Source organism: Taeniopygia guttata, chromosome 5 (genome assembly GCF_048771995.1).
Source record: "Taeniopygia guttata chromosome 5, bTaeGut7.mat, whole genome shotgun sequence".
Classification (NCBI taxonomy): Eukaryota; Metazoa; Chordata; class Aves; order Passeriformes; family Estrildidae; genus Taeniopygia; species Taeniopygia guttata.
This window is the reverse complement of record NC_133030.1, coordinates 51,917,639-51,943,923: the sequence shown is the minus strand read 5'-3', so window position 1 is coordinate 51,943,923 and position 26,285 is coordinate 51,917,639. Positions and strand designations below refer to the sequence as shown.

General features: G+C 37.1%; 1 long non-coding RNA gene across 1 annotated transcript in view; it reads left to right on the top strand.

Annotated features, from left to right (window-relative positions):
• The first annotated feature begins 1,189 nt into the window (after nucleotides 1-1,189).
• The window catches only part of LOC115495338 (uncharacterized), a 41,517-nt gene continuing 16,421 nt past the window's right edge, over nucleotides 1,190-26,285 (top strand). Inside the window, exon 1 of the long non-coding RNA XR_003960540.4 lies at nucleotides 1,190-1,290. This is a non-coding gene — a long non-coding RNA (uncharacterized lncRNA). The remainder of the gene's footprint in view (nucleotides 1,291-26,285) is intronic.

Here is a 26,285-nt window from a genome sequence, read left to right as displayed (position 1 = left end):
GGAAATCATGGTCTTTAGCATGCAGCAGATTTATTAATTTGATTGCCTGAGACAGAGCATAAATTCATACATTTTTACAGAAGGGAGTTGTATAAATCCTAGTGCAGTAGGATGCAAAAGAGAAGCTGTATTAGGGTTAGAGCATAGATACTATACAAACGCTGTGACACTTAGCTCCTGGCATTTCCTGGTCCTTTCAAATCTGGTCAGAGCAGAATAGAATTAAACATTGTCCCATCTTTGCCCTGCTGAGGTGCTGAATCTTGTTTCTGAGTGTGGCTGCAGTTGCAGTGTACATTTGTGTGGTCACAGCTTGCTGGCCACTTCAGGAGGCACAACACATCTGTCCCCTTACCAGGTTGATCCTATCTGATAAAATAATGTCAAAAGGCTCATTTCTGAAGTCCCTGAGATGAACGGGGATCTGATGACATCTGCACTGATCCAGCACTGCAATTTTGCATGGTAGCTGAAGTCATGTCGTTAATGTGACCACAGGAGATGAGCCGTGTGCTGCTGATGATAGAAGTGTTCCCAATGCATTGGGCTGCTTTTGTACAAATGCACTGGAGGCTATTAATCATCATAATGGAATATAATGGGACCCTGAACACAGTTACTTAGAGAGGTGAGTGAGTGCTCATGTGCTTAGGCCTCCAAGAAAGAGTAAGAAGACATTGTTCTAGCAAAATTGACAGGAAGAAGTAAGAAATTGCTCCAAAGTATGCTCATGCACCTCAGTCACACTGTTTGATCCTCTCCTCCTCCTTCCCACAGCCAACTTTTCCTCAGGTCTCTTTCATGCATGTTTGTAAAAGCAAATCATAGAATGTAGTACATGTACCAAAAATAACAAAACTTCAACTCAGTTACTGCAATATGAAGAGTGTTGTATTTTCCCTATGGTTTCCACTTAGATTACTAATGCTAAAATTAGCAATTAAAGAAGAGTTCCCAAATTGTAACTAAAACAGGCTTACTGCATTCTGGATTAAATCATGAGACTGTGCTGAGGGTGTGAGAGAAATACATTACAAATTCTTTAAGATACCTCATTTACATACCACAGACCAGCATGGCATGGTAGGAGTTAACATGACATTAATGCTACAGAAGAGATAGGAATTGACTGTTTAATACTTTCTGTTTAATTCTAGGCCACATAGACAAATGCTTCTGTGAATTATCTGGAGAGCTGTTAGGGAAGGAAAGATATTAATTGTTCTGATGCAAAGTGGGAGGGACATGTAAGAAAGGGAAAATGAAAGAGAAGTTCAGAAAGCCACAGTTGTAAGTATCTGGTTGATCTGAGCATTACTTTAAATGTTTCATAATTGCAAAATCTTCCTTTATTGGTTAAAACAGGTTTGGGAGTGCTATAGATTTTTTTGGGGGGGAAAGAAACATTAGTCTTTTATTATTAACTCTTGATTTATTCTATTCTTGGTACATTGGTTCCTTAAAGAGTGTTGAAGTGATTGGCTGAGCTCTAAGTTTTGGGGGTTTGTAGTTTGGTTTTTCCTTCTTTTTTTCCCACCTCTTATTCTTCTTTTAATGTATTTTTCTTTCTTCCTCTTTTTTTTTTATCTCTTTTTTTCCCTCTGTTTTATGTGATCAATTTGATCAATTAAGGGATTTTGAGAACACCTATTATAAAGTATCTCAATGTTATCTAGCTTTTGTTTGTACCACTTAAAAAAAATAAAGTTTTTTATCTGCAATCAGTACTTTATTTGAGAATTTGAGTCTCTGTCTTCCAAATTATACTGGGCTAAGTCCTTATCACTGCAAAGAGATAACTCCATGTTTAAAAAAAGTTAGCTCCATGCTTAAATGAGATAAATGTGTCTCTGCCTTATAATGGAAAAGATTTGACACAACATCAGTGATTTAGGTCAGAAGAGATCCACAAGATCATAAAACTTATACAATTTGTCTTGCATTCTTAAAGAACTATTTCTAAATAAATAAATAAATAGATAAATAAAACCTTAATGTTTTCTTCAAACTAATTTTAGATGTTATAGAAACACTAAGGAATTTTCCATTGCTGATAAAATATTTGTCATCACCAAGATAATCTTTTCCTCTTTGATTCTTAACAACTTTAAGTTGTTAGTGGGGAGAAAATCTCTTAACCCCTATTGAAAACACTCACTTCTGTGCATCTTATAAATATGAGTCATTTTCCATCACTGCTTAAAACAGGCAGAGGTCTTTGAGCAAATATGGCCAAAAGTATGATGCTATGTATGTTAGCAGCGTTGGTAACTGCTCTGTGTGCTGTGCTGCGTTCTATTCAGGGATCACTATGAAGAAGGGCTAGAAATACATGGCAGGGGAAAACTGAAAGGAGTTCAAATGTTGAATTGTGTCAGAATAAAGATGAAGACTGAATTAGTTTCGTGAAATGCCTTGCAGAGAGTACCAGATCACCACTTCCTATGATTTTAGGATGACAGTGTACAGGCTGTTCCTGGAGTTCTGCTGCCCTTTTCATTCCCATTCTTAATCTGGAGGAACTAGGGAAAGGAGGAGGGAGAAGCAGTTTCTCCAACAATACATAAACAAATCATGCAGAATAATAATATAGGCTCTTCTCAGATGCATCACTCTGCTTCCTTTGATTCTGATAGTCCTATTAGTAATGTTGCCATTGCTGTGTGATTTATTTAGGGGCTTTGTGTTCACAATTGAGCTGTGCAGCATAAGGCTTGTTATGATCTACACTAAGGGATATGGTTCAGTAGCTCTGAATAGTGTAACCCTATGGAATCTGGAGGCAATGTAACTTACATATCTTCTTCTGGAAAATTACATTACAACTTGATTTGATTTTTACCTGATATTTCACCTATTAAAATGAGACATTTGAAAGGGGAGAATTTGCAGCTGCTGGCTTCTCAGAAAAGATCAACTGTTTCTGTAATTATTACAGAAGATAACAATTTAAAATAATGAAACACCCATAACATGTTTTAAGGAAGCAGCTTGTTGCTATAATTAGAACTAGAACCAAATTGCTCTGATGGCAAACACCATTTATTGAACTCTATCAATAGAGAAGCTTCAGCAAGCAAACAACACAAGTGGGAAAATATCAGCAAGTATATGACATAGAAAAATTAGGCTGATGAGAAAATGTTACAGTTGAGCTTCTTGAGGTTCACCCTCTCCAAACACAGAGAGACAGAGCAGCAGGCTGGTGACCTGAGACAGGCATGTCTGTGAGGCACAGAACACTGACCAAGGAGTCCTGAAGGATTTCAGATTTTAGAAGGGGCTTGAGGACAATCAGCTTCTCAGGAGTTTGTAACATGTCTTTTACACTGTGCTACGAACACAAAGTGAAAATTAATCTCCCATCATTCAGTGCCATTCGTTATTGTTTCAGTTTGTCCCAGAGACTGAGGACAACTGGCCAGCCCTCCCTGCTGATATTTCTTCCAGCATTTGCTCGTGTGCATCTGCAAACATTGGCTGTTTACCATGTGGAAGCCTCATGTGCGGATCTGTGTCTTGGCCCAAATTTGGCCTTTTGTTTCTGATGAATTTGAGCTGTTGATTGATTATTTATCAAATCTTTTATTCAATTATCAGTTTGCAAATGTTTTTTACAGAACCTTCAGGTCTCAGTCAGGTTTGTTTTTCCTTGGGCTTTGCTTTCTGTACTGTGTTGTGTTGTAGGAGACATGAGAGAATTGTGACTTCTCTGCTGTTCTAATCTGCAAAATCTGGCAACTAATCTTCATTTTACTGGACAAGAAATATATGAGCATAGAGGTGAAATAAAGTTTGGACATGTTACCCTGATGGAGCTGTGTCACTGACTAAGAGTTACTGGATTAAGAGAAGTCCTCAGTAATTTCTGAAGGAGAAAAATTATATGAAAAAGAAAAGAACCTAAAAATAAATATGTTTATGTCTTCACCTTGAATATTGTAATCAGTTTTGGTCACTGAAATATAAGAAACACATTAAACTACTGGAGAATATACAAAGGAGTGCAATGAAGAGGGTGAAGGGCCTTGAGGGGAGGCAATATGAGGAGTGGCTGAGGTCACTTGGTCTGTTCAGCCTGGAGGAGATAAGGCTGAGGGACACCTCTTTGCAGTCTAACAGTTCCTTATGAGGGGAAGAAGAGGGGCAAGCGCTGATCTTTTTGTGGTGATCAGTGGCAGGACTTGAGGGAATGACCTGAAGTTGTGTCAGGGGAGATTTAGGTTGGATGTTAGAAAAAGGTTCTTTACCCAGAGGGTGTTTGGTCTCTAGAACAGACTATGCAAACTTCTGTGATTCTGATTCTATGTTCATAGTGTTTCTATGCTTTGTTTTCTGATAATTAAGAACAAACCCCCTGTTTTAGGTTGATGATGGAGCATTTTATTCTGGAGTGTATTGCAATGGGAAGGCTGAGGAACTTCTCCCTTCTCACATGCCATGGAAAGTCTAGGCAGGAATCAGTCAGAATAGGAGTAGTCAGAGCAGGACATTGGTCCCTTAGCCTCTCCCTCCTTCTGATAAACCTACTCTGATAGGGTAGATCTAACCTTCAGCAGTGAGAGAATATGTGGAGAGACAGGGAAAATTCATTCATCAGTAATGAAAATGTGCTCCAGTATATTATACTGATGGCTTGGCTGAAAGGAATTGCTTCATTGTAAATTTGAATTACCAGAAGGATTTTATTTATTAATTCCTTTGTGTGATTTAAAAATAGTTTTAAGCCTCATGTCTACTGTAGCCAATACAGAGAGTTCATTATTGGCAAGTATTTGCTTGTATTTACAAGCAAATACGTGCACTACTACTAGTACAGAAGATAAATTCTTGATTTGGTTATAACAGATTACTTCTGTAATGCTTTTGCTTTTTTGACCACATTTTCCAGATACAAACAGAGATCTTGAAAACTTAAAAAGTTCTGACATAAAATTTTTAATGAAAGTGTTGCATATTTTTTGTACTTTTTTTGCTGTAAGTTTTAGGTTTTCCTTGGTACCTTTGGCAGCTGGTATATTGGGACCCTGTTCAAAATAAAGTGACATCATTCCTGCTGGGTGACAGTGTTGCTGAATCTGAAGGAGACAAGTGAAGACTGAAAACCCATGATCACTGGGAAAAAGCAAGGTGCTTAAATTACAGTACAGAACAAATATATTGCATCACCTTACAAGAAAACAAACTAGGCAGGTGTAAAAGTTATCTTTGAAATAGTTTTCCAGCTTCCTGGAGTGCAGGATAATAATTGATCATATGATAAACTTATGAGACTTCCATTGTTTTTCATACTAAACTTTTTTGATGTAAAGTAATAACTGTACCTTAGTTCCTCTTACTCCATCCAGATGTTCACACACTAAATGGCCCTTGTCCTCATGATATCTGAATGCCTCTTACACACTAATGAATTGCATCCATAAGATCTCCAGTGAGGGCAGGGGAATATTAGCCCCATTTCTACAAATGGGAAAAAAGGTAAAATGATACTCTTCTATTCTCTGAGTGTATCTCAAAGGAATAACAAAAACTTCTGAATTAGGCTTCACACCTTGACGGAAGCTCAGAAGAGATTGCTGTCACAACCGTTTCTTTAAAGGACAAATGGCCCTCATTGTGCACAGGGTAGAAATGACTTTCTTGAGGTTATACTGAAAATCTGTGATGGAAGACAGAATTGAACCAAGGTCCCTTGGGTACTGTGTTCAGTGAAGTTTTCTTTCCTTTTATAATTTCTATGTAACGGTTATTTAGTTAATAACATTATTTTCTTTTTTCTTTCCCCTTGTTGTTTCTATTTTTGAATGCATTTCATGCTCCAGGTTCACTGTAGCTCAAGAAAGTCTAACATACATTTATGAAGCCAGGCAATATATAATGATCCTGGAGACAATATTGTTGTCCGTGATGTATGAAGCAGAAAAAAGAGAGTTTGATTTTCATAAGCTCTAATGACCCTCCTGGGCAGTTGGAAATGTACATTGTTTGAGATAATCAGACAAACTGATGCCATTTTAAAAATATGTATTGTTTCTATTTTATGTTTTCACAATCATTTTGTCTAATTATTGCTGACATTTCCAACCATATTGTGAAGTTTTTCAGGAGGAAAAGAATGAGTTTATCTCCATTAAAAATGAAAACAAACTGATGCTAACTGTGTTTATAAACTGAGAATACTAAAATAAAATAAAATGCATTAGAGCAATTAGGAAGAATTACAGCAAATTCTTTCTTGCCTACATTTTCCTTGTAAAAACAAAACAGAAAAAAGGGAAGAAAAAAATAATAAAAATTGCCATCCATGAGTCTGTTGTTCTTAAAAAACACCCTGAATGTTTTTCATTAAGTTATCTAGCACAGGAAATCTGCTACTGTTTAACCTTTTCATATTCCTGGTGATGAAACATGTTTAAATGCTGAAATATGAATGCAGACAGATGATGCACAATCACTTAAGCTTCAACTACTATCCCTATTCATAGTTAATTTCATATAAATATATAGACAGTTGACATAGATAGAGATATAGATTATATATATCTTCTTGTGGGCTAAAATTCTATACAGATTTTATCAGCACTGAAGCACCGTGCTTTGTTTATAGTGGATGCAATTGGAAGCCAGCAGTATTTTCCAAGTGGTATATAATGATCCTTTTCTGAAGCAAAAGATGATTCAATACTTATTGGCTAATCAGCATATTATTGGTTAATTCCATAGAGTTGGTAAATATGTTGAGAGCTTGCTTGCAATGGTGTTATGCCAGGGAAGAACATTGTTCTGATTTGTATTACTTGGAGATGAATTTCTGTGCCCCAGAGTTACCCACCTTCCCTCCAGTGCTGGCAGGTGAGCTGCAGTCCTTGTATCACACCAGTCTCCAGTGGAATGTGAGAAAATGTGTTGCTATCACTAGTTTAGAAAGGCACCTTCTGCTAATGTGGCTTCAAAAATAAACAAGTAAAAGATCACAGACTGACCTGCTCTGAAGTTGTCAAAGACATAAAATTATGTCCTCAGATATTTCTGGTAGTTTGTACAGTCTGATCCCTAATCATCTCTGGAGATCAGATTTTCTTCTGAAAGTATGATTTCCAAATAATGAATTTCCTAGGTTTTCTACTTTTTTTTTTTTTTTTTTTTTTTCTAGCAGCAAATTTGCTAGCACTATTTGATATAAGTGCAATGTTCTGCCTGCTCAAAAGCAAATAGCACCATTGTGACTAGAGGAAATCTGCTGAAATGTCTATTGGAACTAATCACTGTTCTTGATGTTAGCTGTAACACTGTAGATCTCCTTCAAAAAAGCCTCTGAGCTTTTTTTATCCAAAATATTCTCTTCATTCTGTATTCAAATGCAGCAACAGGAAAAGGACATAATATGTGTGCCTCAGTGCTGTCCTATGTATTCATAAATCATATGAAATTTCTGTACATCTGGGTTACACAGGATACACCACACTGAGAAGTAGCTAACACAACTGAAAAGATGCTAGTCTGATTAAACCCAAAATCCAGTTGTTTGTTTGTTTGGGGTTTTGCTTGTTCAGTTGATTGGTTTTTTGGTTTTTGGGTTTTTTCCACAGAAAAAAAAAAGTGATATTTAATTTTCTAGCAGGAAAAATGGAAACAAAGTAGTGTAATTTTAATTGCACTTATTGATGTTGGCATCAACGCAAGTTATTTCAGAGGCTTTTAACAACTGTAGTTCCTATTCTTGGACAGTCTGTCAGGTTCCTCTATTGAGTGGCCATAGAAGATAATTCCATTAGAAGTCTTGATAGATAAGTTTTCCAAGATATAACTGGATTGGAATACTTCAAGTTGAATTTTTTTCATTCGAGAAAATCTAAAAGATTTCATGTTATCATTTTTTAGTAGAAATTGTGGAAAAAATATTCCATAAAATGTTCAATATTTTGAATTATTTTCTTGATTTATGACCAAATTATATGCAAATCCACTGCCTTAAGACTTGAGATATATATTTATGGGGGTTTTCATCACCTGAATAGTAAAACTCTAAAAATGGGGATTGATTACTGAGCATGTTACTGTTTTGTTTTTTTTTTTCCCTCTATACTTCCAGAATTATATTAAAAAAACCCCAAACCTAGAGTTGGAAAAGAAAAGTAGTAGAATGTAAAATTACAAAAGTAGAAGGCTAATATTTTGTTCCATGTTTTTGTTTTCTGCCTCAGGAAATGCAGTGTGTATGAAGCATAGTTTACAAAAAAAAAATAAAACAAAAAGATTGTTGCTTTGAAGACAACATACAACACAATTTTTGTAAATATAATATTTATAGGATCTTGCAATTAATTTACAAAAATTTTACATCAAAAATGTATGCTGATGATTTTACTCTTTAGGGACAACAATTGTCTCCTCAGTCATGTTTTCATACACTAAAGGCAATTATTGTTGCTTCTAGCTGTAATAAAAAAATAACTGAAACAGATAGAAGTGTCTTGGTTGAAATTGAGCTGAAACTCCCACTGTGGAAATAATCAGAAAATTAAAAGCTCTGCAATCTTGCAAATAACATTGCAACTTAATATTATTGGAACATAACATTATTATCTCTTTTTATAGGGAAAACAAACATAAATATATTTTCAAACTACACTGATGCTATGGTTTTGCTATTTTGGCTAACAGAGAAGGGGAGAAAAAACAGTGAAAAACAATAACTCTTTCCAGTTGCATGTCAAACAACCAACTGGGAATGTGTGAAAAACTATCAACTGTGGTAGGATTATATTTCTACTACTGTTAGGTCAGCATCTTCATCCAACTCAGTGTTCAAACACCTAAGAGACGTGGTTTATCTTTCTGTCTCGTGGGCTCTAAACTAAATTTTAATCATGTGTAGGTGACTTACTCTCCTACTAGGTACTGGCAGTTTCCCAATCTGAACAGTACAGTTGAAAACTCAAAACAGGGAAAGCACCAAATAATTTTTATATCCCACTTTGTTTTAGTGTTCATAATCTCGTTCCAGTGTCCATGTGGCAGGCAGGGACAGCTTCCACTAGCCCAGTTTGCTCAGAGTCCCATCCGGGCTGGCCTTCAACACTTTCAGGGTTGGGACATTCACAGCTTCTCTGGGAAACTTGTGCTGGTGCCTTACGACTCTCAAAGTAAGGGATTTCTTTCTTATGTCTAACCTAAATCTACTCTCTTTGAGTTCAAAGGCATTTCCTCTTGTACTATCACTGCATGACCTTGTGAAAAGTTCATAATGATAATCTTGTATGACTGATGAGCCTCTGTCTATGCTTTACTCTAAAGTAAAGAGAATTTTGCATCACCAATACCTTTCTTTCTTAAGAATAGATCTACTTTTGGGTCTATTTCTGCATTGATGCACACTGAAATGCCTCATCAACCACAATGGGCAGACTCCTGATCTCCTGGGTGCCTGAAAGAGAAAAGTCATAGAACATCTTCAGATCTGCACAGCTGCCATACTTAGTAATTGCTCAAAAATCTGGGAGGAAGTTACACCCCTTTATGATGGTGCCACACAACAAATTTGAGATTTGAGCCTGAAAGAAAAATTATGCCGGCTGTGGCCTTTGTTGCTGTCATTTAAAACTTAATTCAGACTCATCCTAAAAATTAATGACAAATGTAATTTGTTATACCTGTACCCTGATGTGGTAAATAGTTTTAAAAGAAATAATAAATCTCCTTCTTTTCAGAAACATACATACTTTAAGAAAATAATTACAGGAACAAGTCTGGAAGATGACAGGGACCAAACCGAAGCTCCAGCTGACCCTCAAATAAAAGTCCTTTTGCTGCAATATTTCCTGTGTAGTGCAGTAAAAGCACCTCAAGATCCTCACTGAGTTATTTCAAAGGATGATCCAAATGTGTGGATGTTCCCACGTGTGTAAAGTAACATTTGAGATCTCTCAGATTCAAAGAGACGTCTGAAAAGATTTTGTCTTTACCCTCTCTAACCCAAACACACAGATGCCTACACATCCACAAGAAGACATACACAGATAAATATGCACACACATTTTATTTTAGTTTTGGAGGTTATTTTAAAGGATTCCACTAAAAATGAATCAGAACAGAACCTATGCAGGTAAGATTAGGAAAGAAAGAATAAGCTAGGTGGGTATGATATTACGCTGCACCGCTTAAAGACTACACCAAAACGTATGCTGGGGTAATGGCAGTCAGATCATCTTAAGGAGTTACCTCCCTCAGATGGAAGTTACCAACCTTCAGCTGAAACACAGTACCTGGCTGCGCACAGACTTCCATTTTGCAGTTCCTGGTGGCTGGGTGTACTTTATCTCTGGGAGGAAAAAGTGTGTCCATATGTTTATCTTATGTCAGTTACAGAGGTGCCATATCTAGCACAAGGGTGGTAATTGCTGACCCGGTTGTTCGTGATCACAGGGACATTTTCCAAGAATTGGAATTGTATAGAAATCTCTCCTACATTCACTGCTTCTTGTCCTTAGAGAAACATCTTCATTTTCTGAAATATATTTTGGGGGAAATTAAGGGAAAATATGTCTAACAATGAAAACACTGAATTTCTAAGAATTTCTAATACTCAGGGAGGTATCTTGCATGAGGAGATTTTAAACAAAAATCAGCAGTGTAAATTTACACCTACTGCTTCTGGAGTGGGAGGATCTGGATTTTAGAGGAATTTAAGAATGTAGGTGAAAGAAAATAGGCACATGGAGTGCAGCTGAGACACCAAAGACAGAGTGAGGAAACAGAAAATCAGGTGCAAGTAATGAATGATAGAAATATAGTCCTGTCACCTTTGTCTGGACATCAACATTTTTGAAGGATGTCCAAACCTACTCTTAAAGCAAAGTCAGTTTGGGAAAGGAAAGGACTATCTTCTATTCCAGGTTTAATTTCCCAGTAACTGGCAATACCTACAGGCATCACTATCTAAAATCTGACAGCATCTAGCATCTAAATATGATAGATAAGAGCCTGGCAGACAGGCAGGGGACTCCCTCCCTCTGTTTATTCATGTGAAATTGGGAGGAGAGAAAAACCTCTACAGGATTTCTTTCAGCTCCACCCCTGTCAAAAGCTGAAGCTAATGAGCTGGAAATAGGAAATGTGCAAAATAACTGACACTTCCCTATCTGAACTGCATTCCTTAAGAGTTGTTTTTTTTTATTACTAGATAAATGCTTTGACATGTGTATTTATGTGAAGACTGAATGTGATTTAGATACCAACTACCTGCTGAGCTAAGAATATTTGCCTTGTACTTAAACCAATATGTTTATTTAAGGGCTCTTTAAGTTTTAAAATGCCCTTGGCTTCCAGCTCCACAAATGGGTAACCTTTGTATGTGGAATGCATTGTGCACTCCATTTGTTATTAATATAAAGTAATATTTTCCTTTTGCTCTGCTTGATTCTTTTCTTTAAGAGTCCTTCTGCTGTAGCAGACTCATGTGAAAATATGAATATACATGTTTGGAAAAGAATAGAAAAGGCTTATTCTCAGAGCTTCTGCTCAGAGATGATGTCCACCAATCTCGCCTAAATAGCAAACAAAGGGTCTTTGTTGCTCTTCCAGCGAAATATTTTGAGAGGTAGAACAATTCTTTTGTTCTGTGTTTTTGTGCATAGCACAATGAGGCTAGAAGTTGTGGATGTTGCTTTGATATAAAGAATAAATGGCAATGTCAGTGTGTAGACAAAGCAATTTAATCCAATATTTTTATTTAAAAAGGCCTCATAACTGAGTTCTGTATTGTCATATGAGAACTCCTTGAACATCTACTCCTTAGTTATTCATGTTTAATACAGGTATGGCTTTGCTCAACTAAGGCTCTTTGCAAAATCAGTGGAAAATTTGTGTAAAAATATACAGCCTTGGCTTCAAATACTATTATTTTTACATAAAAAAAAAAAAAAAAGTACTATTTTCAGATCTTCTGATCAGGAAATGTTTGGAAAGCTGCCAGCAGTTAGAAGGCAGGGCCTTGATTTGAAATTTCCAGCCAAAATCAGGCTACCTTTTTCAAGAAAATTCATCTTGTAAATAAAACCATCAATATAATGCGGTTGAGTTTCTGAAAGCAGCACCACTGACACATGTGCTTGAAGGATTTCATTTGATGTTTAAAAGAGGCCAGCAATCTGCAATGCAAAGTTTTGAAGGCAATTACTTTTTTTAATTTGAGCCCACATTCAATTAAGTGGATCGGAATTGCTCACATCCTTTCAGCCAATTAGTCACAGGCTTAAGTTTTTGTTTTGTTTGTGCTTCTTCCTCTATCCTACCTACCCCCCTCATCATTCCCCCCACCAAGAAAAATCCTTAGGCTTCCTAATGAACACAACCCAAACTGTCAAGTTGCTGGGCATTAAGGTTTTGGACAGGAAGCTCTAAGAACCAGATCCACAACAAAACAGGTGCACCGTTTGGAAAAGACACTGCACTTGGATTTGGGATGCATTCATGTGGGCAAACCTTGTCCCAGCCTGGGGGTGAGGAAAAACAGTGTGGCAGCAAGCAGGATCTTCCTTCGTGCTGAGGACACAGCAGCATTCACAGCTGAGCTGAATCAGGTTGAAAAGGAGCTGTCAAGTGGTGTGTGTGCCGTAATTAACCTTTTCCAGGTTTCCTTCCCATCTTTTAACCAAGCCTCCTCACAGGCTATTATGCCCTACAGCCCATAATGATTTAAAGCTGTGATGATGGAGCACTGACCTCTCCACTCGGCTTGGATCTGACCCATAATATTATGAATAGAGGAGATCTGAACATTTGCTAATATTTTCATACCTTCATGAGAACTAAAAAAAAAAAAAAATTCTCTCTTGTCTGTTATATATTTCTACAACAATGAATGTTAAATGATATTTATTGGGGTGGGGGTAGGCTTCCAAGGTTAATTTAAAATATTATGCTTAGTATAATAGTTCCTTGAAACAGTTCCCTGATGGTAAAATAATGAAAATTAACTGCAAAGAGCTGCAAGTGCAACTTCTGAGTGAAGGATTAATTTATACTGTTCCTCACCTTGTGATAGTTTCAAATATTTGTATAATAGAATTTGTTGCCTTGTATAGAGATATAAATTTTAAATTTAGCTACAGCAATATCCCTGAATAAGAGCCTTAAGGCTTTATGTACTGAGTGCACAGAAACAGCAAAATTCTGAGTAGGACATTAGTTAGAGATACCCATTGTAAAGTAAATATCACACCAATAATCTGATTAAAGAGATTATTTTCAAAGATTTCATATAGAGGGATTAAAAAAATAGGATGGGATGGGAGTCAATTTTAGGCCTTTTTCCTTCTTAAATTTATAAAGGAAAGAGAAATTCTGCATGACATAGCAAAGTCCTTAAATACAGACGTCATTGTAAACTGCTAATTCCATTGAGGCAAAACACAGGGTAAGATGAATTGCCTCACTTTCTTGGACCTAATTGTTGAGAAAGCTCAGAGAATTAAAAAACTTAGAGTGTGCACAAAAATACACTATAAAAAAGTAATTCAAAGTGAACAGAAATGTTAATCTGTCCATTTGAGTTTAACTGGTTTTATATTGTAATAGATGATAATATTTGACTAAAAAAACCAGAATTTGTCATTATGGTCTTGAAATTCACACAAACATTTTGCCAAAGCCATTGCTGCTTTTTATAATAAGCCATAGTATTTTTTTGGTAACAATTCCTTTCTTCTAAGCCTTTTCTTTAAGGCTTGTTCTGAAAAACATTGCCATAATCACCTTACTTCACTTCTAAAATCCCTTCCCTGGCTCCTTTTACCACTACATCAAATAAAACTACTAGTTCTCTTCCTGAGCTTGAGCACACACTGAACTCCACATGTGTGAATAATCACACACACAGAGCCATTCCCATCCACATGGTTTTGCACGTCTGGAGTGTGAGCTATTCATTAGCTCCTGACCTCACTTCATGGCTCACCCTGAACTATTCCCCAGCCTTCCTTTTGGTTCCTCATGTGCAGGCTGTCCACCCAGAATTAGCTGCTAAAAGGAGCCCTGTTATAAAATTCTTTCTTTGAACCCACTCCTAACACAATCCCCGTCTGAAACTGCCAGTTAATAATGTCTAAATAAATGGCCAGGAGGAATTTGGGGATGAAGACTTAGTTCCACTTAATTTACCAGGGCATCCACATCACTGTCACAAAGATTTTCTTGGTCTTACTGTCTTGCTGTGCATGTGTGCTTTAATTCCTCCACTCTCCCCACCCCCTCAGTATTACTGCTTTTCTTATTAATTGTTTTTACACTCGTTATATCTAGATGCATTCAGTATGGCTGAAATTGATTGTATTAGGTCCTTTCATGTCTTTCCCTTTCCCTGATGGAATTAATCATAAATAGCTATTTCAGAGAATATTTTCTCTAAGAAATGCACATGTCTAAGGATAACTTTGTGGCTTTTGATAAAGGACATTGCTGTGAGCTGTTAAGGCTTCATGAAATCAGGAGAGCTGACAGCAAAGTCCTTTGTTTTATTGCAAATATCTAAGACCACATAACTGATATATGGCTGGCTTCACATATGGCTTGTCTTTCTTGCCAAGTCTACTGGAAGACAAGAAGACTGATCCAAGAGTTATTTTTTGCATGTGCTTGGAAGTCCTGATTGCAGATTCCTCCTACAGTAAGGGGACACTATTTCAGTATCCGTTTTATCTCATTATGTGGAGCTTTTATATCATTAACCCTGTATGCTGTGGCACACTTTAAAACAGCAGTAATGGTAAGAGAGAGAAAAAAAAGACCTCAGTTAAACTGTCAAAAGTACTTATTCTGTTTTTAATGTTACAGGCAAAGCTTCCATTCACTAAAAAGGGACTGAGATTCTACTTCAGCCCCTTAAGGGCAGTTAAAAATGACAACTTAGCTTGATAATGGTCCTTTTAAACTGGATGTGTTACAACCTTCTGTGCTATGCCTTCCCTCTTGGCTTCAGGCGTGCCCCTTCTGGGTCAGCCCAGTGGGGAAACACCAGGGGATGAGGAAGGTGTGATGGACATTAAGTCCCACCTACATCTGACAGTTTAGGGATGGGAGTACTGCTTAAATTGTGCTAAGAAAAGCTTTTCTGTATTATCTGCAGTGCAATAGCTGTTCACTGCTTTTCCATGTCTCTACTGTATGATGTTAATTTGGGAAACAAAGCAGTTGTGTTTTGGTTTTTCTTCAGGATTTTCTTAGTTTCATTTTCATTTTTGTTTTACTGCACCACACACCTGCATTGCTGAGTGTGTTTTGTTAATATAATCTTTGTAGCAATTGCTTTTAGGCTGTCTTGCTAAAGTGTAAGGTGTGAGAAAGAAAAAGAAAGATCTGTGAGCCAACAAATAACACAGAAATGTAAAAAAAAAAAAAAGAAAAAAGTAAAAGGAAAATATTCAAAATAATAATAACTTATTCCTTTCAGTCAGACTCCAATTTACTGCATTTGCATCCTTTCTTCTGTATGAGTATGAGACAGACTGAGAAAGACTGAAATACTTGATTAGATTTCTCAAAAGTTTTTCATTGGCTGCTGGACATTTCACTGATGTGAGCTCCTTAGCCAGACTTTAAAGTCATTTGAGCATCAGTTACGTCCCGTGTTCCTAATACACGTGAATGCATACAATATCCATTTTTTTGTCTCTTTTCTCTTATGAAAGGGAGGTTTGTCTTACAACTCAGAGGATTACTCCTGGTTCCCAGAAGTTTCCTACTCCAGTTACTGTGGTCCTGAAAACATGGAAAAAATTGCAACTCTGAAAACTGCACAAGGGTAATTTGCTATTGGTTTTGTACTAAAACAGGATAAGAAAACTCTCAGAAATGCATGACTGCTATGAATAATGTTTTCCCATCTGGGGATGGACATCATCAAAACCTTTTATGACCATGTATTTGAAGTGACACATAATTCAGGTTTTTCCTTTCATTAACACTGCTGTGCCACAGACAAGGCTCCTGCAATGCAACCCAGAGACTTCATTCCTGTGACCAGTGCAAAAGACCACAATATCAGTGGCAGAGCTGGAAGCAGAAGTCTAGAGACCAAAATACCTGTCATCAAATTTAAGCACAGAATTATAAAAGAGAATAGGGATTTATTTTATTTTATTATTTTTAATAGAGAAAATTATAAGAGATAAGAGACTCACACAGAAAAAGAAATGGAGAAATAGTGAAGCCGACACTAAACACTATCACATGTGAACAAGAGCAGCAGGAAACACAGAAGACACTTAATGTCAACTGCTGTGGAAAAAGAAAACTACAGTCACTCTCAAAGAGGAGAATGTACAGTTATACTTGGCAACTGCTGTGAGAATTGCTAATATGTGTAGCTGGCTGAGTCAAGAATGAACCATCTTGTTGGCACCTTTTCTGTCAGGGTAGGCAACAGAAGCCAATATAAGATGGATTAAGGGTACTTAAAATACAAAAAATCCTAAACCAACAAGGACCACAAAAAAACCTACAACAAGCTTTTTTAAAAAAAAATACACAGAAACAGTAATTCAGAGACACATTAATTGAAATTTCTCATTTAAGGATGGGTGTCTCAGTGGAAGAAGACTGGAGAACAGAGATTCTTGACTGAGCAGCCCAGCAGACACAAAGCCAGTGAAGTGCTCTGTCAGAGCACTTCAGGATACCTGGATCCCTGCTGTCACCTCTTCATTTTGGGGAAGGAATTGACATCTTCCTTGCCAGCATTTAAATGAAAACAGCTCTGTCCAGGAGATGTTTTGCCTATTGGCTGCTTAGGAAAGACAGAACACCTTTTTGAGATTGCCTTGTCTATGGTCTATTAATTGTTATTATTTCTACACAACAAGATTCAGGATTTTTTTTTTCTTTGGTTGAAAATGTGGTAATGGAATTCACAATAATATGAGGCTTCTAGGATAGAAGGTAAAAGGCTGTGTACTGGAAAAAATCCCTACAATTTTCTACTCTCTCACCAGAAGAGTTTGGTGCAAAGAGCCTACATTAAATAAGGACAGTTGGTTAGTACTAATTATGTTCTTAAAGGAATTTTGGCTTATCCTATCTTCCACTCATTCCCCCTCCCCAAATGTCAGTTATGACTGTATTTTTGGAGAATGATGCTTATTTTGTTTGATTAGACTTTGAATAAGTAAATTGATATTACATCATTGTTGATTTCTTTCCCCTTTTTAATTTGAATGCCTTATAAACTATTACATGTTATAGTTCATTAGGTTCTCATTGATTGGACACTTATTAGCTTCCCAAGCCTGTTCCATTGTTCTGCTGCTGTGCTTTAACCATTTGGTATTCGACACTCTGCATAATGAATAAATTACAGTTGAGAGAACGGTCATCACCATATGGGGGTAATTTGTACTTTGACAGAAGGACAGGGCTCCTGGACTGGTCCTAAAGGGAAGCTCTGCAATCTTTGAAAATCCCTCTAATTTTTCCAATTATTTACTTTCAAAAGGCCTTTTCCATCCCCAGTGTATGCAGATAGGAGCTTTGAATAGCAGCAAGCTGGGGATCAGACATAAAAGTTCTAATTTTAATTGCAGAGCTTCTTCGATGCAGATGAGACAGTATATACACTGATTAACACCTTAATGGCTGAGAATACTTGTAGGCACTATGGCCTCTTGGAATCCTATGATTGTGTGGGCTACTTTTAACCTTGGGTGGTTTATATTTCTTGCATACAGTCAGAAAGTTTGGGGAACAAATTTTGGAAATCTAAATTTAACCTTGGTACTGACATGTAGCTGCTATCTGGTCACACATTTTTCCAATGTGTCTTCTTGAGAAAAGAATAATGTAATCTTTAAAATCATTGGTATATCTTGTTCTTAATACAGAGAAAATATGAACTCTATTCCACTTAGTTATATCATAAAGTTCTTTCTATATATAAAAATCCCGGCCTTCAAAAAAGCACAGAAAACTATGGTCAAACTTGGAATTAATAGTCTGGTCCTAGGAAAGGTCACACACAGTCAGTTTAGGCAGGCATTTTTCTTTCATTTATCCTCCACCCACTTGGACAAGGCCTTTGAAGTTGCTGTGTTCAATCCTGATTGGGCCTGAGTTCTAAACCATCGTATTTAGAAAGGGGATTTAGCAATATTTTAAATAAAGTGTTTCTCACAATAATTTCTATACTTTTTCATAAAATTTTTTCTTAATCAAAGTGTCTACATTTTGTGTAGTTCTGACACTATCTTCCTAGTTAACATACTGAGGATAAAAATAAATAGTGAGCAAAAATATCTGAGCTACTACATATCAAGCAAATTTTCACACCAGCTACTTCATGACATCAGAGACATATATTTTAGAGGAAAGTCCCCTATACCTTTTGGATGATCTCATCTTCTCATCTAATGTACTTGGCATGCTAAAGATAGCCTTCTGCTTTTCTTTGCATTTTTCTTCCAGCTTGGAAGTGGGTCCCAAGTTCCTTCTCACTTGGTGGTATCCCAGACGGTTTCACATGCAGTCACCCTTACCTCCTGTGATGATATACTAGGCTCTTTTCTGAACACAAAACTGGTAAAATTTGAACTCCAGACTTTGCTTTAGGTTTGCATCTTGTCTAATTTTGACTGTGGAGTCTCAACACAGAAGGAGAAAATGTCTCTGAAAAGTGAAATCACCCATTCAACCTTTAAGTTCCTTGGAACTTGTTCAGATCCAAGGGAGAATACTTGTGCAACAATCTTATTTCTTTTTCCCTTTACCACTACCAAGCCCACCAGTAACAAGAAATTGGCAAAGTTAGTCTGCATGAGCAATTCCTTTAGCTCCTCATATAAGCAAGAAGAAACTCTCAGAAATTAAGAATTGAAGTGTTTAATTGCCATCTTTTAAACATGGGATAATCCAGATTGACCCCAAGTGTTAATACCCCTGGAGCATGATCAGAGAGAGCAAATCAAGCAACCCATATTCATATCCATAAGCTCTGGGTGTAATCCACTGCATAGTAAAACAGAATCTATTCAAGATTGACATAAATGACAGCAGGGGAGAAAAGGAATATAAACTTACAGCCAGACTGGCCACTCTCCAGGCATTTAGTAACTGATGTTCTGCAGCTAATACCTTATTTACTACCCTTTGGTTATTGGCAAACATTGACGAGTACTTGTATTTCATGGTTCTTACTGAATTCTCTTCCCAGGTAAACAATAAGCTTTAAAAATCACAGTAAACAGGAGAAAAGGCAGAGGACAATTTGGGAGGCGTGGAGTCCTATAGGATTGTTCTGGATCCAAATTCTTTGTAAGCACTCTTCTAAAGACCTCTTTTTTTTGCTGGTTGATGCAATTAGGGCCAGTTTTGTAGTTGCCCAGCCTCAGTAAGTGCTATGGGTATTAAAGTTACAGTCTGTAATGGAGCAGTGAATCTATACTGGAGGCTGTAGACAGGCACTGGGAATTGCTCATAAACCTTCTGGTCAGATACTAAGGGTGACTAGCACACAGAGAAGCACAGCCACAGTTTCCTTGGAAATCATTGAGATTTTTACCCACATTCAGAGCTGCAGATCTAATTTTTTAGGTTAAAGAAAGTATAGGTGTGCCCTTTCTATTTTTAACACTGGAGCCATTTTAGTCAAAAATGGAGGGAAAGTGAAGAATTCTATATTCTCTATAAGTATTGTTCAAGGAAAAAGAGACTTGGTGTATCTGTATTGACACCCTTTTTTATAACTTTTTAGAGATCTGTTTTTCATAATGTGTTCTTTGACATTCTTTATCTGTCTCTGTGGAGTTCAAAGCTTTCCTGAGCCCTATTTACTAGGGCAAGAGAAATATAAACCCTACAGCTGTTGGCTTTTTGAACTCATTGGGTTAAATTAGAATCCAAAGTGCAAATCCTATGCAGTATGTTGAGGTGATGAAATGTGAAATTCTATTGAATTAAAATGTAAAATTGTCTCATTTCTGGGCACCTTGTGGTAGGTACTAGTATGAGGTTACCAAAGGAATAAGGAGGGCCAGTGTGATTTATACAAGAGAAGATCAGAGGGTGCGAATTACAAAGGCGTTCTGAATAAATTAAAAGATGAAGTATAAGAACTGAATTTGGGAGACAGGTCGCCCACATTGAACAGATCTTCCCCATACAGCCTTATCTTATACTATAAGACTCCTATGCTACTGTCTACATTAATATAGTCTTTACAGAAAGAATAGAAATTTAAAATTAAATTAATATGCCTATCTCTAATATTTAGAAATAACAATAAGGAAAACTGAGCCTTGTTTCAGATTCTTTCAGTTGCTTGCTGCTGGAGAGTTCTTGATAACTGTAAGTATTGGTTAGAAAGATGATAGATTTTTAAAAAAGGTCTGTCAACAAAGGAAATATCTAATTCCTTAGGAATTATATCAAAATCTCTTTTGATTCTTGAGTTCTTTCATCTTAATATTCTGCTTTATTTATATGGTCTTGCAGATATTGATTATTTATCAGTCACCGCTCTCTCCTCTCAGTTACTAAGAACATTACAATCAAGAACAACATAAGACAGTACTTGTTTAAAATTACTCCACTCCCACACCACAACTGTCCTTAGACTGTATTTTAAATTTAAACCAAAAATTAAAGTAATACTAAGCTTTATTTTACTTTTTATCTCAAGAAATTGTTGATATTACCCTTTCCTGCCATAAGGAATACCTGTGAGTTACTGAAAAACATTTGAAGGACAACACAGTCATTGCTCACAGCCAACACAGCTTCATGAGGAAAGTCCTGCTTGTCAAACCTAATTTCCTTTTATGACAAGGTAACCCACCTGTCTGATCAACAGAAGCCAGTAGATATAATTTTTTTAGATTTCAGTAAAGCTTTCAATACTGTCTCTGACAAGATCCTTCTAAACAAAATGTCCATCCCACAGCTGGATAATCATGTTACACATCAGGTGAGCAAATATCCCACAAGTCAGGTACAAAGGGCTACAGTGAATGGGGTGACATCAAACTCGGGACCTGTCACTGTTGGGGTTCCACAGGGCTCCATCCTCAGCCCTGTGCTCTTCAACATCTTCATAAATGACCTGGATGCAGAACTTAAAGGTGCACTAATTTTCCAGATGATACAAAATTATGATGAATCTAGAAACTGCTTAACCCAAGCAACATTGTTTGTCATGAAGAAAAGAATCTGTGTCATGTCAGGACAGGTTCCGACTTTAGCATTTGAAGAGGTCATGTTACAGTAAAAGGAAAAGTATCAGGCTTTAGTGTAACACAGAATATCCTGGACAAGCTAGTACTTAAACTGTTAATTGAGTGTCCTGCTTTACGAAAATGAAACATAGCATCTAATCTGCAAATTTTGAGTGAACTATTATTTATGACATGAGTATGAACACACAAATATAACTGATAGACATGCAGTGGTTTTCACTGAAAACCCATGCTTTTAGATTCACTTGGTGCAATAAACTCAGATCAGACAAGACAATGAAAATCATGACCTACTCTGCTGAAGCAGCCCACTTCTTCTCTTACAGTTTATGTAGTATTTTGTCAAAGATTTTTATAAATTCAAGCATTCCTCCAAGACAGAGACCTGGCTTTTTCAAAGGCTGGGTTGCATTAACTGAAGCCCTCACAAGTGCCTCTTCTGTAGCAAACTCTACATGTTAGGGTCAGGGGTGAGCTCTTATTTGAGTAGGAGGGAAATTGTTAATGAAATTTTGCTCAGTGAGCTGTGTCATCCTTTATTCTTGCTGTGCTCCAGGCAGGTCCATACTGTCAAATATCAGAAGAGGCTGGAAATGAGTGACACATGTCTTCAAGACCAGAAATGACAGTGACCTTCCAGCTCCTTTTTGTGAAGGAGCAGGGGCGTTGTGCATAGCTATTGAGAAAAGAAATGAACACTGACATTTTCATAATGTTCTGTTTGGTTCTTTGCTTCTTCTTATGGCAGTGGTTCAAACACTATTCTTAGGTTTTTTTCTAGCACAAATTCACAGCAGGCCCTTCCAGGACACAAAACCAGATTTATATTGGAGTGAGTGAGGGCAGGAATCACCTGGTCACCTCCATGATTTGGATTGCTACATATGCTGCACACTTAATTGGAAGAAATGTTTCTCATATCCTGATGAAGGGAAAAATAAGTTGCCTTTTTAGCACTGTCTTTGAGACCAGACAGTATCACAATTTATAGCTCTGTGTTTTTTTTCCTTTGCTTTCACAATTTCTTTTCCATGTGACAGTTTAATTTGTAAGTACTAAACTTATTTGTGCACAATATTAAACATATGGAAATCATAAGACATTTAATGGAAGATCCAGACATTGCAAATTAGTAGGTATAGGAGAAGGAAAGTAACGTGCATGTATCCTGGCTTATTTACATAGACAGAAGGACAGAAGTGATTGAATTTTCCCTCTCTTTAGTCCCACAGATCAGCATGGTTTGCAAAATACCTGCAGAAGTTCAAGAAGATGGCTAGAATAGTCTAGAATTTTCAGACTGAGCCTGATGCATAAAGACAAAGAATGAATTCTATCTTAAGATACATAAAGGACTAAATGAGAAGAAGTAGTCCCTATTTGAAAGCCTTGCTTGAGCACAGGCAGGAATTGTTGATTTGCACAGCAGCCCCAGTCAGGTTAATAGAATCATGGAATGGTTTTGTTTGGAAGAGACCTTAAAAATCATCTCATTCCAATGCCTTCCACTAGACCAGCTTGCTCAAAGCCCCATCCAAATTCCTTGAACACTCCTAAGGATGGGGCATTCACAACTTTTCTGAAAAACCTGTCCCATTGCCTCATCATCTTTATGGTAAAGAATTTCTTCCTTACACCTAGTCTGAACCTACTCTCTTTCAGCTGAAACCATTCCCCCCTTGTCCTATCATGACACACTCATGAAAAGTCCATGTCCAGCTCTTGTAACCTGGAAAGTGGTATAAGATTTACCCAGAGCCTACTTTTCTCCAGGATGAGCAATCCCAACTTTCTCAGACTTTTCCTTACAGGAGAGGTGCTCCATCCCTCTAATCTCTGGATTTATCTGATCTCTGGACCTGCTCCACAGGTCCACATGTCCTTCTTATGCTGAAGACACAGAACTGCAGGTGTGGTCTCATCAGAGCAAAGCAGAAGGACAGAATCTCTTCCCTTGTCCTGCTTGCCACACTGCTTGGGATGCAGACCAGCATACAGTTGGATTTCTGGGCTACAAACACATATTGCTGGGTCATGTGTAGCTTCTTGTCAACCAAGCTATTTTTTTTCCACTTGAATTTAGAACAGGTGCAGGCATTTCTGTTATGTGTGAACTTGACTACAGTTACCCTTGCTTTGATTACATTACAAATGAGGCTTGATGCTGCATCTAGAGAGGTCCTAGAAGTTGAAAACCAGAGCAGAAATTAGCAACCCATCTGAGAATCCACAAATTTAAAAAATTAGCCAGAGAGGATAAAATAGCCATACCCATTACTCTCATTATAGTATCTCTGGCAGCAGATCTGAAATCAGCTTACTAAATAGTTAAACCTTTTTTCCCTTGGCAGTCCCTCTGGAGTATCCCCTTAGTGTACAGGAGGGCAGGACAGAATGCTGGAAGTTTTGCACTGGTGTCTGTGTTGCTTGCAAGTGTATTCTGGACAAAATGCGCTCTGACATACCCTGTCTGGCAGGGCTGGAGACAACCAAAGTGTTCACAACAACTCATCCCCTTGGAGAAGGAAAGCAAGTCTTCTAGGGCATTAAATGTTCTAGAAAGTACTTGTCAGAGAAGCTTCCATGGAGATTGTGACTGTCCATGATTGTCCTTTGAACAGAAAAGGAGGAAGAGTTGGAGACAGCAGCGTCACAAGGTGCTGTGGTAAAGGAACATTGCCAGGACTAAAAATCTGGTATTATGCTGGTAAGCCCTTCCTCAGGGTGTCACTTTGCACTGTGCTCACCTCTGTAGTGGCTTGGCTGTGTACAAACAGTGCCCAGGCTGGGGTACTCTCAGGGGGCAACCTCTATGAACAACCTAACATGGATATAAATACAGCCAGGGTGAGCACTCTAGCACATAACTTTCTGAATAGTGCAGGATTCTGCTACATGACAGCACTTCTGTGCCAGTGAATAAAATAGTGAAAGCTGCAGTGCTTCTGTTGACAGAGACTGCTCTTTGGCATCATGTTTTCCAAGGAAATGCTGGAGGTTGGAACTTGTGTTTCCCCGTAGTTTGCCAGAAACCAGACATAACAGTTTTTCAGTGCTTTAAATCAGGGATGTGTGAGATGAAAATGGGATTCTGGTCACCTAGGGGCCCACAACAGAGAGCAAAGAAGTTTGACATATCAAAGAGCTCTGTTCTGAGAGCAATAAAGAAGCATGTGGGCTGTCTACTTGGTCTTGTTGAATTTTGGATATTGTGTATTGTATTGTTGCAAAAACACAAGACATCAAATGTCTTTGTTTGCTGTAAATAAAAGAAAATATTATTTTCTCATTTATATTTGACCAATAAAGTGCCAAAACTATCATATAATACATTATTTTATAACAATATCTACCTTGCTATTTGCACAAGTGACGGATACATAGTGAACATGGAAGAGGCCAATGTGTGTTAGTTTCTCAGGAATGCAAAAAACATTTTACTACCTCCTTTTACTCAGATTTCAATGACCCTGGAAAAATTCTCTATCTTCTCCAGGAAAGAAAATACTTCCCTGAAAGTATTGCATCCAGTAGCCACAGGATAAAGTCCTGTACCAGTGTGATAGGAGTGGAACACCTGAGATTCACTCTTGAGAATCAGCACTAAGTACTACAATTATGTACTAGAATAGATTTATGCAGATTTTTGGGGTGATTTTTTGCTCCAATAAACACTCGTGTGTCTGATGTAGAAAGACCTCTGGTGACTAATCTTTTTTATGAGATTTGGATGTTTTCAGCTTTTAATAAGAATGTATTTATTTTGTGGGATTGCTTGTTTACAAACAATGTCCCATTTCTACTTCAAGACGAAAAAAAATTTGTAGTTCTACAATAACTAAAATTAGGATCTATTGCAGCAAAATTATTTAAAATATGCACCAGCAAAAGTGTTTAATTCATTCTAAAAATAAAAGAAAAGTTTTGCTTCCAAAAGATCTCTTGGAAACTTTTATTTTTAATAAGCTGATATTTGGGGGGTTAGAGCAAAATGCAAATTTAGACTTTCAAATGCAAATTTTATCCAAATAACATCTTTTTAAAAACTATATTTAGGTTCTGTTGATTTGTTCTTTGGTATTTGGCAATATTGTAAGCAGAACCTCTGTTAGACATGACTAGGGGGAGGTTGTAACATAAATAAAATATTAACCTAATTAAATTGCGTATTTTTAAAAGTCGATAAACCCTGTGAGGTTGTACATGTGAGTGCTGAACAGATCCAAAATTCCAAAGATAGAATTGGTGCTAAGATTGCCCAAAAGGTCATCTTTTAATGCATCAAACATACCTGGTTCTTTAGCAAGTTATCAAGACCCAGTCAAGAGTACATTAAATTTTATTTCAGTGAAAGGAGCTGAAATGAATAATTTTAAACAGACTCTGCCATTCTTACTTACACCTGCTGCACCATTTAAAACTCGATGTGTTCCTTAACCATGATGTGGTATTTCAGATCGTTTGCTCGGCCTGGTAGCACTTGAGAACAGCAGAGAAGCAGGTCTATTCCCCAGCTAGCTGGGCTCTCATATATTCAAATTGGTATGTCTGTCTGCCTGTGTAGCACATGCTTTCATTTCCCAAAGCCACTGTACAAAGGTATAGTTGGTATCCTTGGAAGAAATCAGTGTTTGTTGCTTTAATTTTTGTTGGGAAGCTGGCATTCTGTCATTTCAGCTCATCATATTATTATGCATGTAATAATATGACATGCTTAACTGCTAGCTTCAAGCTGAACATTTAATGTGGGATACACCTACAGTGTTTTCATTTCAGATAGCTGCAATCAGACCTCAGAGCAGCTTTCTCATCTGGAAAGATAAAGTCCATGGCATTCACTTTTTTGACATGAACAAATTTGTTTTAACATGTTCAGAATATATAAAAATGTGAATGATAGAAGTCCAGCCCACCTTGGGGTGGGTTAAAATAAAAGATCACTGTAGCTTTTCACATACGTATGAACTGGTGTGTTTTTGTGTGCTTGAATGTGTGTGTTTATGTGAAAGAGATAAAAATAAATTTAACTATCATAAAGTATGTTACTGAGTTAGTTTGCAACTGTAA